Consider the following 14,608-nt stretch of genomic DNA (forward strand, 5'->3'; position numbering starts at 1 on the left):
GCATGCTGACTTCGTCCTTGAACGTTATAACTTGAACGTTTTCAATGTGCATGCTCCATCGTTCATCATCAGATGAGATTTAAGGCAAATACGCACTTAATATTAAATTTAAATTATAATTTTTTTATAAAAAAAATCTCAATCAAGTTCATGGGATCACATCTATTTGCCAAGTTGTATTGAAATCCGTTACCGGATAGTGCACGAAACCGGATTCATTCTCTACTTTAAATGAGACTAATACTGAGGTACCCTCATTCAAATAAAAAAGAATAATCAAAATCAGTTCACAAATAATCGCGTAACTTATAAAAAGTACAGTCGAATTGAGAACCTCCTTTTTCAAGTCGATTAAAAAGCCTTTGGAATTAATGGGTAAAATCGCCCCCTAAATTATCGTAAACTGAAATGTCAACCTATATAAATGGTTTTTCTGCGCATCTTCACAAACCACTTAAATACTCGTCATACAGGGAAACAATAATTTTATAGTGACGCGCCTCCAATTCTGCAAAACCATTTACGAATACAGTTGGATACATTTATAAATAATGTATAGAACGTATGTATTTGTATATTAAATGAGAACAAGAAACTGCATGAGTAAGTTGGTAGACTCAGGAATTACCACGGTAATAGCAAAAACGTCGCTATAAAAAATGAGATTTTCGTTTTTTCTACTTCTTTTTTGCATATTTACGTTATTGAACTTTTAATGGTTTGTTTCATTGTTTTCGTACCAACGTAGTTCTTGCTATACAGGCCGTTATACGACTTAATAGACTTAGGTACGATCTTCTCATCTGCGCATCATTTTAATAGTTCTTAAAGCGGGAAACACACAGAAAGCGACTCGGACGCGTTGTCGTCCGTCCCACCTACCTTTATAACTATCCTATTTATGTAGAAAAAGATGTCGAGTAATTTAAATAATGATAATGTGCCAGACAAGAACACTAATTGCCTGGTACCTATCAAACTAGGAAATTCCATTTACTATGAATACCAGAGCAACGGATTTCATTCGGGGGCACTTCCCAAGACACCCAGAAGCGAACGAATTTAGACAAGTTAATTTCCTAAATTTGTCCTACCAGGAATCGAACCCGGGCCCTCATCCGGAGTCCAAAGTGCCAACCGATGGCCCACAGAGGTCGTCGAAATTTCGTTCATGGCATCTTTAAACCTGTCTTCAAACAGCTGTCATTTTAAAGATGTGGCCTTTTCACACCAAGTTTTATTGAATGGCATGCATTTCTATTGAGTCACTTTCCTGAATAACTGTTACTACAAGCTATGAATCGTGTCAAATTCGTTCTAACAAAGAGGGACATTTATATGTCGGAGACAAGGCCGGAAAGGGAGACTTCGAAGGGAACACCCTCGACGCAGATTTAGTCAGGAATTATTTGATAATCGGCTTATACATTCTTCGTTATCAATTTGTTCAGCCGGCGGTGAAATAGAAATGTCAAATAATGCAATTAGTTGTTTTATGCACTTTTCACAGTAATTAGTCCGAAAGTATGAGAAATGGATGAGGTTAAAACGGATTCTAAATATCACGCGGCAAGTTCAGAGAGAGCGGGGCGGTTCGTCTTCACTGTTCAAACAACTTACACAAAAAGCCCCCTCTCTCCGTCAATACCCAGTTTGAGATGTCACACTGACGTGACATTTGTAATCAAAGAAACCTTGATCAAGACTAGTTAAAATAATTCGTAGGTAGCCTAGTAAATCGTTTATCTAGTGATATTTTTCAAGTGATAGCTTGTGCCGACATATGTATATATATTACTGGAGGATGCTCGTTTTTAAAAGCTAAGTAGCATCTTATGTCCTTAAAAGAATCAATTTCACAATTGCATATTTTGTTCTCTATAAATTTAAATAGTCTTTTGCTTAAATAATGAATAAAATTAAAACTAAAATGGTACTTCAGTTAAAGACACCACTGTCACACAATATTCAAAGTGAGAGACAATGGTAACGCTACATGTAATCGAGATGAAGGTAGCCGCCGACAGCGAAAGAGGGTAAACAGATATGTCTGTTCTTAAAGTTGTCTGCCGCTGGCCAGTCAACCCGTGATCATAAAGTGTGTAACCGTTCCGAAATATCGGAAAACAGATAATAACTCATACCGCGGTACGAAACCTATAATTAGCGATAATCGTTTAGTAAATAACCACGAAAGCCTTAAAAACTATAGTATCCATATTTTTTACATAATATCAAGTGACGAAACGAACAAGTCGTGAGCCTGGTAGTAAGCGACACGCCTGTCCATAGCAGTTGCAGTACAACTCAGATCTTTAAATCGCAAAAATCTGAGGGTATTGCCACTGCGCCTGTCATCCTGAGACGTAACTTGACATGTCCCATGTGCCAGTTATTGCGCGCCAGCTGCCTTTATTGCCATAGGACACTGGATCACTGTACAATACGTTTATTCCGACACCTAGAGAGAAGAGAGAGAGTGTTGCCACACGACAATTGTTACTTATACAGTTAACATTGTAATAAAACTATTGAAAATTCCCAACAGTTGTTTCATATACATATATATATATATATATATGAAATAATCTATATAACGCTCACATTACTGCTTAACGGCAGAAATAGTAAGGTCGCAATAATACCTTCTTTAGTTGTACTACTGCTAAAAATCATACAAATAAGTATTCTGATAATTTTCATAAAATTTCCGACTTACACGTGGAACACCTTATCATGGGTTATTGATTTTTATCAATAGTTTCTAGATTTGATTAATTTTCATTCTGTATTGTAGAGATAACAATCCAACTTTAACTTGATACATAGTTACCTATGCAGTTAACAATAACACTTCTTTACTCTTATCTTCATCAACGTCAAAAGTTAAAATACTAAATAGTTCAAACGTTAATAAGGCCTGATTTCCAACAGTACGTTCTATCAGATATACTCTAATAAGGCCTTATTCCAGATTATATTTCAAATAGAAAGGAATGAACATACGGATAACAATTTTTAGATTTAAATTACTTCAACAGTAATGATAAATTTGTTTGAAGTTGTCTCTTAACGCACATTGTATGAAAATGGCTTCAATGGTTTAATCCAAGGAGTAATCAGAGATCAATATATTCCATATTTTATTATTTGATGCAAAATAGAATAGGTTTCACTTCTGAAGAAAACCATAATTCTAAAATCAAATTTTAGAATATAATGGAAAATAGTCAAGGAAGCATACAGAAAGAAGAAGAAGAAGGAAAGGAAGTGCATAAACGTTAGATATAGAAAGCAATAAAATTTACTATAGCTTTGGAAGTATCTAAAGAGTTCTTAGGTTTTCGCGATTGTTACACATAGGAATGAAACTATTTTTCCGGATTTAAATCGCGTATATTTGTTTTTTCAAACAAACCGACGTTTCGGGCCCTTTACAGGTCCCATGGTCACGGTTGACTGAGGTGGTACCATAGTGGTGGTAACCGTGGGCCCGAAACGTCGGTTTGTTTAAAAAAACAAATATACGCGATTTAAATCCGGAAAAATAGTTTCATTCCTAAGTCTCTAAAGAAATCGATGAATTTTTTATCGTTTTTATATAGGCAACTCTTTAAATTTTAAACAGCTTCTAATTGTTCACAGAATCCAGCACCTCAAAGGATCAACCTATTATCATCAACACGCGAACTGTTATCTATAAATTGGTAAGTATTCCTTTTTCTCAAATAACTAACCATATTTTACCAGACCTTGAGAAGTTTGGGGCCAAACAAACAATCAAAAGTCAAAGTCGTTCAATTCGATATTTTTGTAATACACTGTATAATGGCTTTTGTGTTTTTCTTTTGAACATAAAACAATTTTTTTGGCTCTAAATCGAATATATGTGTTTTTAAGAAACAAGAATTCAAGCTCTTCTTACAGGTCTCGTAATCTGGCTGTCCCTGTTAACCCCTTGGTTATACGGGAAGGGCTATATAACCTGTGCAAGCACAGGGACCTTTTAAGTTCAGGTTCTGACCCCAGATCAGCCCATGGACAGAGTTGTCACAGACCGTTGTCACGGACGTCATCCGGTTTTCAAAAGGCTAGTGCCTCGGGTGAACATTAATACGAACAGATCTTTTACATAAGTTTTGTTCATAGTGACCCTCCCTACCAACTCTTGGTTATGCGGGAATGGCACCATAACCCGTGCGAGCAAACCCACATAGGGACCTTCTCAACCAGGTCGTGACCCCAGATTAACCCCTTTGCACGGACTTCATCTGGTTCTCAAAACGCTAGAGCCTTGGATGAACTACCCCAGGTACACGTACAGCCTCCTCAATATTTTCCAGATAGGCACCGGGAGTGTAGGCACGCTCACATTAAAACGAACAAGACAACGCAAGTTTTGCTTTCTGCATCTTAAGATTACATTTCTTTAAAAAAATGAAAAAGAAGATATGGCTAGCAGCGCCGGCGGGTGTCGAACTACACCACATGCACTTTAACAAAATGTAATATAACATAGAACATAATTCTGCTGCCTGGCTGCGGTAATTTAAGACGACCTTATATGATGTGTCACAAATCAATAATATAAATTAAAACTTTTTAATATCGAGTTCTTAGGTTTTCGCGATTGTTGCACATAGGAAATGAAACTATTTTTCCGGATTTAAATCGCGTATATTTGTTTTTTCAAAGAAAGCGACGTTTCGAAAAAATAAAAGAGGAAAAGAGGAAAAAGGAAAAGGGGAAAAGAGGAAAAAATAAGGTGGTTTGCATCAATGTTAGACATAACTGGTGGAAGACTGTACCACCTCAGTCTATCGTGACCATGGGACCTGTAAAGGGCCCGAAACGGTCGGTTTGTTTAAAAAAACAAATATACGCGATTTAAATCCGGAAAAATAGTTTCATTTCCTATAAAACTTTTTAAATTTATCATTGTTCCATTGTTCCTTTACAAACTAACTTTTAATTTCCAGAACCCAGTCTACAACTAAGACCGCGCGATGTGGTTCAGTATCTTCTTCTACATAGTCTACTATAGCGTCTATACCATCCTTCTAGCAGTTGCTGGTCTCTGGTGCTTTGAAGAGTGTGCACTTACTGAAGAGGAGGAATACGAGTTGTACAGCCAGTATCGTTCCTCACTCGCCTTGTAAGTAGATATATTTCATTTTATTATGTTAATTAGGTCATTATTTCGCGTTTCCTATTACCGAACTAAAATTGACAAAGCACTAAAAGCCCTATATACAGTTGGCGGTACATCAGATTACCAAGCCATAACCGATCGCACTTAAAATTTGTTTTAATAGTGTTTTCACAGTTTGGCGGCGTAATTTTCGTGCTGCACTGCCTCATGCATGTGTGCGTAAGGCGTCTCGTGTATGGATAGTGTAGTGGTAAAGTAGTGTGCGGTAATAACAAAAGCCGCGAGACCGGGAGTAGAGAGACTGCTCGTTCATATCTCCATTATTAATGCTTAAGTGCAATTTTGTTTTCGTTTATATTACGTATTTTATTACTCTTTAGATTTATCTGTGAGATTGCCCTTGTTTATATTTACTTATTCATTATTTTATTTAAACATACAAAGTATAAAAGTTTATATCGAGTTCTTAGGTTTTCGCGATTGTTACACATAGGAAATGAAACTATTTTTCCGGATTTAAATCCCTTTACAGGTCCCATGGTCACGGTTGACCATGGGACCTGTAAAGGGCCCGAAACGTCGGTTTGTTTGAAAAAACAAATATACGCGATTTAAATCCGGAGAAATAGTTTCATTTCCTATGTATAAAAGTTTATTTACCTACCCTACCACAAAGTTTCTTCGTGTAATTTATTGAATCTTAAAAGTTATCAAAAAGTGAGAGCAGGGTGCCTACTTTATACTTATAGGGAAGTAGTTATATTCTATGGCAGTTCAATTGCTAAATACATTTTTTCATAATATTGGTAACTTTCAGTCATACTTTACAAATTGTCGAAATACATGGCTTGAAACTATCATCGAAATGATTGTAGTGAGTTTGCAATTGGATAACAGAACTCATGTTACATTTTTAAATTGTAATTAATTTGCGATTAACTTGAATTTGCCGCTATTTAAGTTACTTTCTTACTTAATCGACAGCAAGTCAATAAAATTAAAAAAAAAACTAAAAAAGTTAGTCACAGACACTGACTTACAATTATATGGACGTCGGGTCCGCGCTAAAAAGTGTCCGAACTTATAGGGCGTTAAAATCGTATACAGAGCGTCATTCACGCTCTAGTCTTCGTTTGTTCGACTGACAGCGAAGCAAGCAAAATTAGACAGTACTGCGATGACATTATAATTTAAATTCAACGTTTTAGCTTTTTCATATTCCTTGACATGTCACTACGTTTAAATAGGTTGACTTGGGACTTTTTTTCGTGGTTTTTGTATTAGACCCGTCGTACATTTATTTGTAAGTCAATGGTCACAGAGCAACTTTTTTGAATTGCTTATTTTGACTCCATATATGGTAAATGACGCGTCACTACGATTTTACTATGAGAAAAAAGGTAAACGACTTTTAAATCATAAACGTGAACTGCGTGAAATATACCTTGTTTTTGTGAGGTCATTATGAATTTGATAGGCAATTCAACTTACGGAATAGTATCCCTGGTAAAAATTTTTAAATGTATTTTATTTATAATTTTTACGGTTACCACTGAAGGAATGCAACATTTGCACTGTTGACATTACACCAGAAATTATAAATCCTAGATGGACTATTCAGATACCAAAAATATGAAAGATTCTCAGTAACAGAAATTAATTTAAAAAAATTAAAATCATGATTACCTTTACTATTCATCCGTGTTCAAAGAGGCTTTCGATTATAAAGACAAAATTGTAGAATTAAATTCTCTAAATAAATCTGATGAAGGACAGCCTTACCTTCCAACTTATTTATCTTGCGCGTATTTTACAAATTTCCCAACATTGATTTGGTTTAATTAATTGAAGTGCTGTATGTAACATATAAGGCATTGATTGCAATCGTGTGGCTTCAGTCCCTAACCATAAACCCTGGTAAGGTATTGCAACATCATAAACATTACTAAATACAGCGTTTTGTCTATTTCTATGAAAATGAACCTTATAGCACCCTATATACCTACCACATGATGTATGATATCGGTGTAAAATTATGATTTATGTTAAATCAAAAGCATATTCATTATCAAGTATTAAAGAAAAAAACGTTTTATATTTCGTAATTTAAATGTATAATTATGTTCTAGTCATAGATATAACTGGTCAATACTAATGTAGTTTTAATAAATGTTTATCAAAAGTAACAATGCCACTAAAAGAAAAAAAAACTGTTTTTCGTTTAACACTGCGTAAATGATTTGAACCGCTTATTCCCAGCGCTCACCGCTGGCGTTGTTCCCACAGTGTTAATGGCTTTATTGAGATGACCCATGCCTAGCAGTGGCGTCTAATTATTCAGACGAGAGCATAGGCACAAATCTGAAAAGTTTCATCACAAACAGAAATGACAACATGGCCTTAATCCTCTCTTTCGAGGTGACCTATGCCCAGCAGTGGGCATAGGTCAAACATGTTTATTGCTCCTTTAGGTACAGAAAAACCCACATCCTCTCCAATGGAAGAGGATATGAGTTATGTTTTTCTGTGTTCATGAGTGCGATATGCCCTTAACTTTTCCATTTCTTATGAGTTGTGCATACGGTTACAAACGTCTGAAGAATTAGACCCTACTGATTGGCATGGATCACCTCAATGGAGAGAGTTACATCATCTTATGCAAAATTAAATGGAAAACAATTTTGTCATTCAGTGGCATTGTAACGCATGTTATGTACACATGGTAATTAATTAATTGTTACGGAATTAAAAAATATATATATGTTATAAGTAATTGTTATGTTTATACTTGACAAGTACTTATTAAAATTGTGTTATAAGGAAAATAATGAGAATGGGAAGAAAAAGGTATGTGACTCAACACATGTCACAATTTTTTGTATTACCAATTATATGCACTTCAATTAATTTGGTAAAATTTTGTGTCGATTTTTAACAAAGTTGTTAATTCAAGAAAAACATGTCTAATTAAATAAAATAAATATAAAATGCTCTTTCTTTAATTACTTAATAAATATGCTTCTAATTCAACTTAAGTAGAAGTTTTATACCAAAATGTTACAATGTGTGATCACCCTATAACGTTCTTATTCATAGAAATATGCAAAATGCTGTATGTATCAATTTTTTTTAAAGGTATATCTTTATATAATCTGTAAATGTAAACCATTAATACACTGGCATTTAATATAAATTTTTACTATATATTGATAGTAACTGGCTTTTGTAGATATTATAATTTTAGTTCTACAAATATTTTTTTTATTTTTAATGTGTGTGGATTTGAGAGGCCACAATTAAATATGAATTGTTCAAAAGTGTGTTAAAGTCTGTTCTGTATTGTTTACTTTATAAAATCGTTATATATTTAACTAAAATTTGACAAAAATAGAATTATTTTATTTATCGTTTCAATGGTTTGCACTATTTTAAGAAAATAAATTTCATAATATGCGAACTGCGGGGTCACCTAAAAACCTGACCTGTTATTTTATATACCAAATATTCATATGCACACGTCTAAACTTAATAGTTTCCAGATTAGGTGTGTCCTTGGTTAGGTCTGTGGCCATACATTTGTCTAAGTGTAACTTTTTGCTTAATTTATTAAAAATCCACAACAGTTTCTATAATTGTTTTACAATTATTACAACTAAAATTTGGTATAATGCATTCCCAAATTCTCGATCTGGTATGCGGTGTGTTGAGTTAGACTGAAATTCTTCATAACCGTAACAATAGTATCGTTCCAATTTCATTCCGTTCCATGATTAATTAGCACGTGTATTTTTAAAACTAATTTTCGAAAAGTTTCATTGTTGTTTTTTTGCCAAATTGCCATTTTGTTTACAATAATGAAAAACACTATATACTAAATAGTACTATATATATTATACCTACCTGTTATATGATTAGTTTCAGTCTTAGAGTATCAGTTCTTACATACATACATATAATTCCAAATAAACAACAATTTTGTTTGGAGTTTGGAAACTATTTTATGTAATAACTGAAACATGACGAAAATAATATACCAAAATAGCATTCTCACGTAGGTATTTAAACAAACGCAAAAATCGTTACAAAGATTGTTACTTGACACATTTTATTTACGGAAGCAAAAAGCTCAAAAACAGGTGGTTTCTTGGTGAATAGAAAAAAAGACAAATAATAAACTGAAGTTAGACAATGACATCTATATTTAAGTATAAGTACTTCGTCTTACATATAAATTTGAATAAATTAAATAATTTGCGTCACACATCAATTTATTACCTAACATTAACTAAAAAGTTGACATCAGTACCTACCTGTTAAGATTAGATAAATTGATTTTATTACAACTTAATCTGACAAAAATAAAACATATGTATATAAATTATATATTTTTTTATATAAAATAAACCGACCTCAAGTGTTTGTGGAATTACGTATATTCTTTTGTGCAGATCAACTCTCTAGAGGAGTAAATTCACACAAAATTAATTCAAACCTACTATAGTGGCATGGTCCTCAGGAAATGTCTAACAGTAATTACAAACAAGATGTTCTTCTTTGTGATCCTGCTGAAATTACAAATTCAGATATAACTTCTAATGTTTGTAATATTGATAATGTACTGTCTAATGTGCCAGACACCTTAGATTTAATTGAAAAGTATTCAAGAATTGATAAGCTTCAAAGAGTTACTAGTCTAGTCTGTATCCATTCATAGATGATGATAATATACTTCGTGTAGGAGGTCAGCTTCAGGCGAAAAGAAAAACAGGGCCTAAAACTGTCCCTTGGAGAACGCTGATAGCAATAGCATGTACAATCACCAGTTACATTACCAAATGCCTTTGCGAATGCCCTTAACGTGCTAAAAGCACGTAGATTCATTGACGCGTGGCATTGTGTAACGAACACGGACGTTGTTTCCTGTTCATATTACTCTACACAAGTAGGTGCGTATAACCATAATACGCATATCCGCCCAAAACGAGTGCTGAAGGTTAATGAATTGAAATTTAATAGTCGCAGACAGAAATAAAATGAATGTATCAATGTGTATAAAATATGTAATTTAAAAGATTTCCAGACATGAAAATGCAACCTTTAGTGGTACAAGGTGAGAATTATAAAATTAACCCAATGTTATGTTAGTGGATATATATGGGTAATTTGTTTTTTATTATATAATTAAGGATTATTAATAGTACAGGTACCAATTATATTTGTGGATTTGAATGATTGATCGCATGTCACATACATATCGTCCCATACAACATAAATATACATAAACAATATTTACTTCACAACATAGAACGTAATATAATATATTTTGAATCGGATTATGCAAATAAGTGTTTGTCAAAAATTTTAATTACATGCTGTCGTGCCAAAGACAATGATACGTTATAAACAAATTTATGACATAAAAGCAATTCACTATTCTATATTAAAAGATTACTAAAATAATGAAGAAAAAGAAACGGTTTATTTACATGTAAAATATAAAGGTATAAAAAAATAGTAACGACACGAGAGTGATGAATTGTAAGAATAGTAAATAAAAAATATAGAAATCACAATAACTATAGACTAATATAAAATGCAATTATAAGTAATGTGAACTGTGGAAGTTAAAGACAGTGTTGCTGATTTAGAGTCTTAATCTGTAGCTATTCGCTTGCTGTACCCAAGGTGATGTCGAGCGTAGTAACTATACCTATTTTAGTAACATGTTAAAGTGTAAAGGCTATTCGTGTAAAGTAACTTTTTTTTCTATATCCTACCAGTGGTTTTACCAGTTGCTACTCGATTACACCAGTAAGGCGAATGGTGTAGTGTATGAGTAAATGCATTGATAAAGACAAAGCCACCCAGGGTTGGATAAATGACTGAAGGATGGAGTATCGAGTATGGTGATGAAGTTTGAGTAAACCACGATACTTCCGGCCGCCATGACGTTGATCTGTACACGCAGACTCAGAGGTACGGTCCGTATAGACTGGCAGTTGTTGGGAATAAAAGTGGTCTGTCGAAAACTAAACATTTTAAATATCAAATATTTTCAAATACTGTAATACATATAAGGTAAAACTATTTCGAGAACGAGGAAAAGTAAGGACATTTTTTTGGAAATACACATTAAAGACGATGAGAATGACAATAATTCTCCACGAGACTATTGAATAGAATATATTGCGTTATTTTGACTAAGCGACGTTGAAATTTTTAATGGAATATCTTCTCTATACTCCGTTTTAGAAGATAACGAGCCTCACGGAGATATCGCAATGTTTTTATCTTCTGCAGTTGCTTACTTTGTGATACATTCTCTAGTGTCGAGTATAACATAAACTACTACAGCTACTAGTATTAAACAACTACCTCCTTACATCATTTTATGAATATTTAGGAAGTTTGAACTATTTTAAAATCACCTACTGCTCCATTTCCAGTTACTTAACTACTGCTCTAATTTTAGTTATTAACATGCCGGAAAAACTTCTTGAAATAATTAGGTAAATCCTACCCATACATCCGTTATGAAAACCGGAAAGAAGAATTAAATTATTTGGACCAAATTATCATATCTCAAATCATTATAGGTCGAACATTCGAGATCTACTAAACCTTATTTTATTCCATAAACACCAAGAACCCCGAGTCATCAAAAAGTCTTTGTTAAAAAAATGTACATAAATAATAATATGAAATAACAATTTAATAAGCAAATACTAAAAATCCAAATATTTGTGTTTGTATTTCGTAACATAATTTTAATTATCTGCCAGAAGGCAATGGAATGCAACGCACTTAAACGCGTTGGCCCAATGTGCAATACAATTCCGTGGGGATAAAAACAGGCTCAAATGGTATTGGATAAGTCAGATACAGCCCGAGAAGTGGACGAACATCATCACTTTGGGTGCCCGAGGAACACACACTCATACAATCAACATAGTCCCGCACTAGGGAAACCCTGTGTCGCGGGTACCATAGATATACACATAGACAACCACAATACACCGAAACTCACGAGAGCAATAAATGTAGGCCATACAAATATTTCTCCTGGTCGAATCGAACTTGCGACCTCTCCGTGGCAATCCGGCATGGTAATCGTTCGGCCACAGAGGCTGTTAAGAAACGATGGAAAGCGTTGGTGGAACGATCATACATTTGAGAAGGAAAGTGGAGAGTGGGAAATCGTCCGGAGACCAGTGAAAGATTTTGGAGGCGACTTTTGTCTAGCGGTGGAGCACGATAGGTTAGTAAAAATAAAGTTTAAATATAACGTTAAATCACCATTTATCAAGATTTTTGTATTTGGGTTGTCAATATCACTTTGTAATTGGTTTTAACATGAAAAAATTTTATTTCTCTGCGAAACTCTGAGTTTGTGGACAGGACAACGACAAGGTAAAAATTTCCAGCTTGCTCCTTGTTTGCAGACAAAAAGGGAATAGTATATTTCATATCAATAGTATATTTCAACCAAGATTCTAAAAATTGATGACAATGGATCTAGAAATATGTAGATTTGCGAGATAATGTTAATACCGCTATATAAATAGGCAGATGTGTAAATACCACTGTGACACCCACAAAAGTAAAGTTTCAAGGGTATAGAAAGCTACTCTCTTCTACATGTATCTTGCTTCTCAATTAAGCAGAAACCAATACTGTCAAACCAATAACAGAACCTTTTTGAAAATTTGTTACATAGATTAGACGAGATTACATGTAGACATTTCTGATAGCAGTAACTTCTGCATTTTATTCGTATATCGTGGTAAATAAGAATTGTCAAATAAGTAATACTCGACCAAATTAATAAACAATATTAAGTTTGAAACTTATCTGGTTCAAAACAATTCAACCTGAGCCACTGGATCCGTGGATTGATAACTGTATGCTGAATAGACTTAGTGTTGTGACGGCTCTGAGATTGCGCTCTAGGCACATTCCTTCCAAGAAGTTTACATTTTTGATGGGCATTACACCAACTCCATATTGTAGCAATTGCGGCGTCATTGAAGACGTTTACCACGTTTTGATGGAATATGTTTGGACCGAGAGACTCAGGTGACAGTTGGGCAGTGTGGCCAACGGTAACCTATCACAAAGTCGAAAATTTTTTTGTCCGAAATAACATTTGTTCGAATTTTCATTACACCGAAAACCGAATTGTAACGAAACAGTTTTTTTTTTTAAATATGTTGAATGTTTATCGCAAAGACACGGTTAGGTTAGGTTAAGTTAGGATTCAAAGAAAAAACATTTTCCTCTCAAAATTACTTTCGAGGTTATGAAATTTCGGCCAAACATTATTTCTGGAAAATGTCATTTCGGACTACTGATAGATAACCTTAAATTCAATTTTGGTTTTATTTATTATTAAGTTTCAAAACAGGACGTAATTATTTTAAAACAGTAGTAAAAACAAAACAAGCTCCCCTGAAAAAAATTTCAAAATGGCGCTTTCGCCCTTTCTACGAAACACGGACGATATGTGTTTATTTAGTTATTACAAATAAAATAATTTATAAGATTTTATCAAAAAAGGTGCATTTTTCTAAGAATTCTTTTTTCTTCCGGTGTTATTTTCATAGTTTCAGCCACGTGTGTATTCAATTCCATTGAAAAAACAATATCAGTTACAAAGTTATTATTAATTGCCCACGGGTGGGTTGCTCGTGTAATGGCCTATCAGGCCTTAGGCTAATTAGCGAATGACTTGTTCCATTGCTTAGGTTTATAGGTCGTATATTGAGCAACCGAGCGTAAGTAAGTCTTCAAGGTGAAGTTAAAAGAAAGAAAATTAAAGAATAATCCAATTATGATTTGTATGTTAATCCCATTAATCCCAACAGTAAAGTACTGGAGTAATTTTTATTCCGCGCCCTAAATACCTTTATAACAAGATTTTTAATTTTATCATTTTTTATAGATATTTGCTCTTTACTGATTCGTGAATTTTGTATTGTGTTCTTGAGTTATTCGTTATTCTGGTTCCCATAATACTGGGATTTCCTCAGGTAGAGACTGTGATTAGTGTTGTCTGGCACACTTAAAACCTATTCCTATTTTTGGTCATCATCATTAACATCACCAATCGTAGTCCACTAATGGACGCATGCCTCTCTCAATGTGCGCTATTTGGCCCGGTCCTCAATTTGTCACATACATTACATACATACGTCTGTTCCCATATCCCGCTGTTCCCATACAACTGTAAATGTCGTACTTTAATAACATAGTACACACATGACAATAAATTGAAAAAATATATAAAGCCAGCACACCAGACTACACAAGATAATAATAACGCACACACTCAACACAGCCCCGCACTAGGGAAACCCTGTGTCGCGGGTGCCATGGACACACACAAATAGACAACCACAAATTACAACCAAACTTACGAGAGAAATAAATGTACATACAAATATTTCTCCCGACCCG

At 34.0% G+C, this 14,608-nt stretch overlaps 1 protein-coding gene across 2 annotated transcripts in view; it reads left to right on the plus strand.

Moving 5' to 3' along the window:
• Positions 1-14,608, plus strand: part of LOC113236430 (elongation of very long chain fatty acids protein 7-like) — a 149,504-nt gene that overhangs the window by 73,069 nt on the left and 61,827 nt on the right. Inside the window, exons 2-3 of one of the 2 annotated variants that reach the window (XM_026472485.1) lie at positions 3,646-3,707; positions 4,980-5,155. The gene's annotated coding sequence lies outside the window, so the exon portion shown is untranslated. Of the gene's footprint in view, positions 1-3,645; positions 3,708-4,217; positions 4,313-4,979; positions 5,156-14,608 lie in introns of those variants that run through there. The other variant, XM_026472486.1, reaches the window with a different exon arrangement.

The sequence above is a fragment of the Hyposmocoma kahamanoa genome, unplaced genomic scaffold (genome assembly GCF_003589595.1).
Source record: "Hyposmocoma kahamanoa isolate Upper Pololo Valley unplaced genomic scaffold, ASM358959v1 92, whole genome shotgun sequence".
Lineage (NCBI taxonomy): Eukaryota > Metazoa > Arthropoda > Insecta > Lepidoptera > Cosmopterigidae > Hyposmocoma > Hyposmocoma kahamanoa.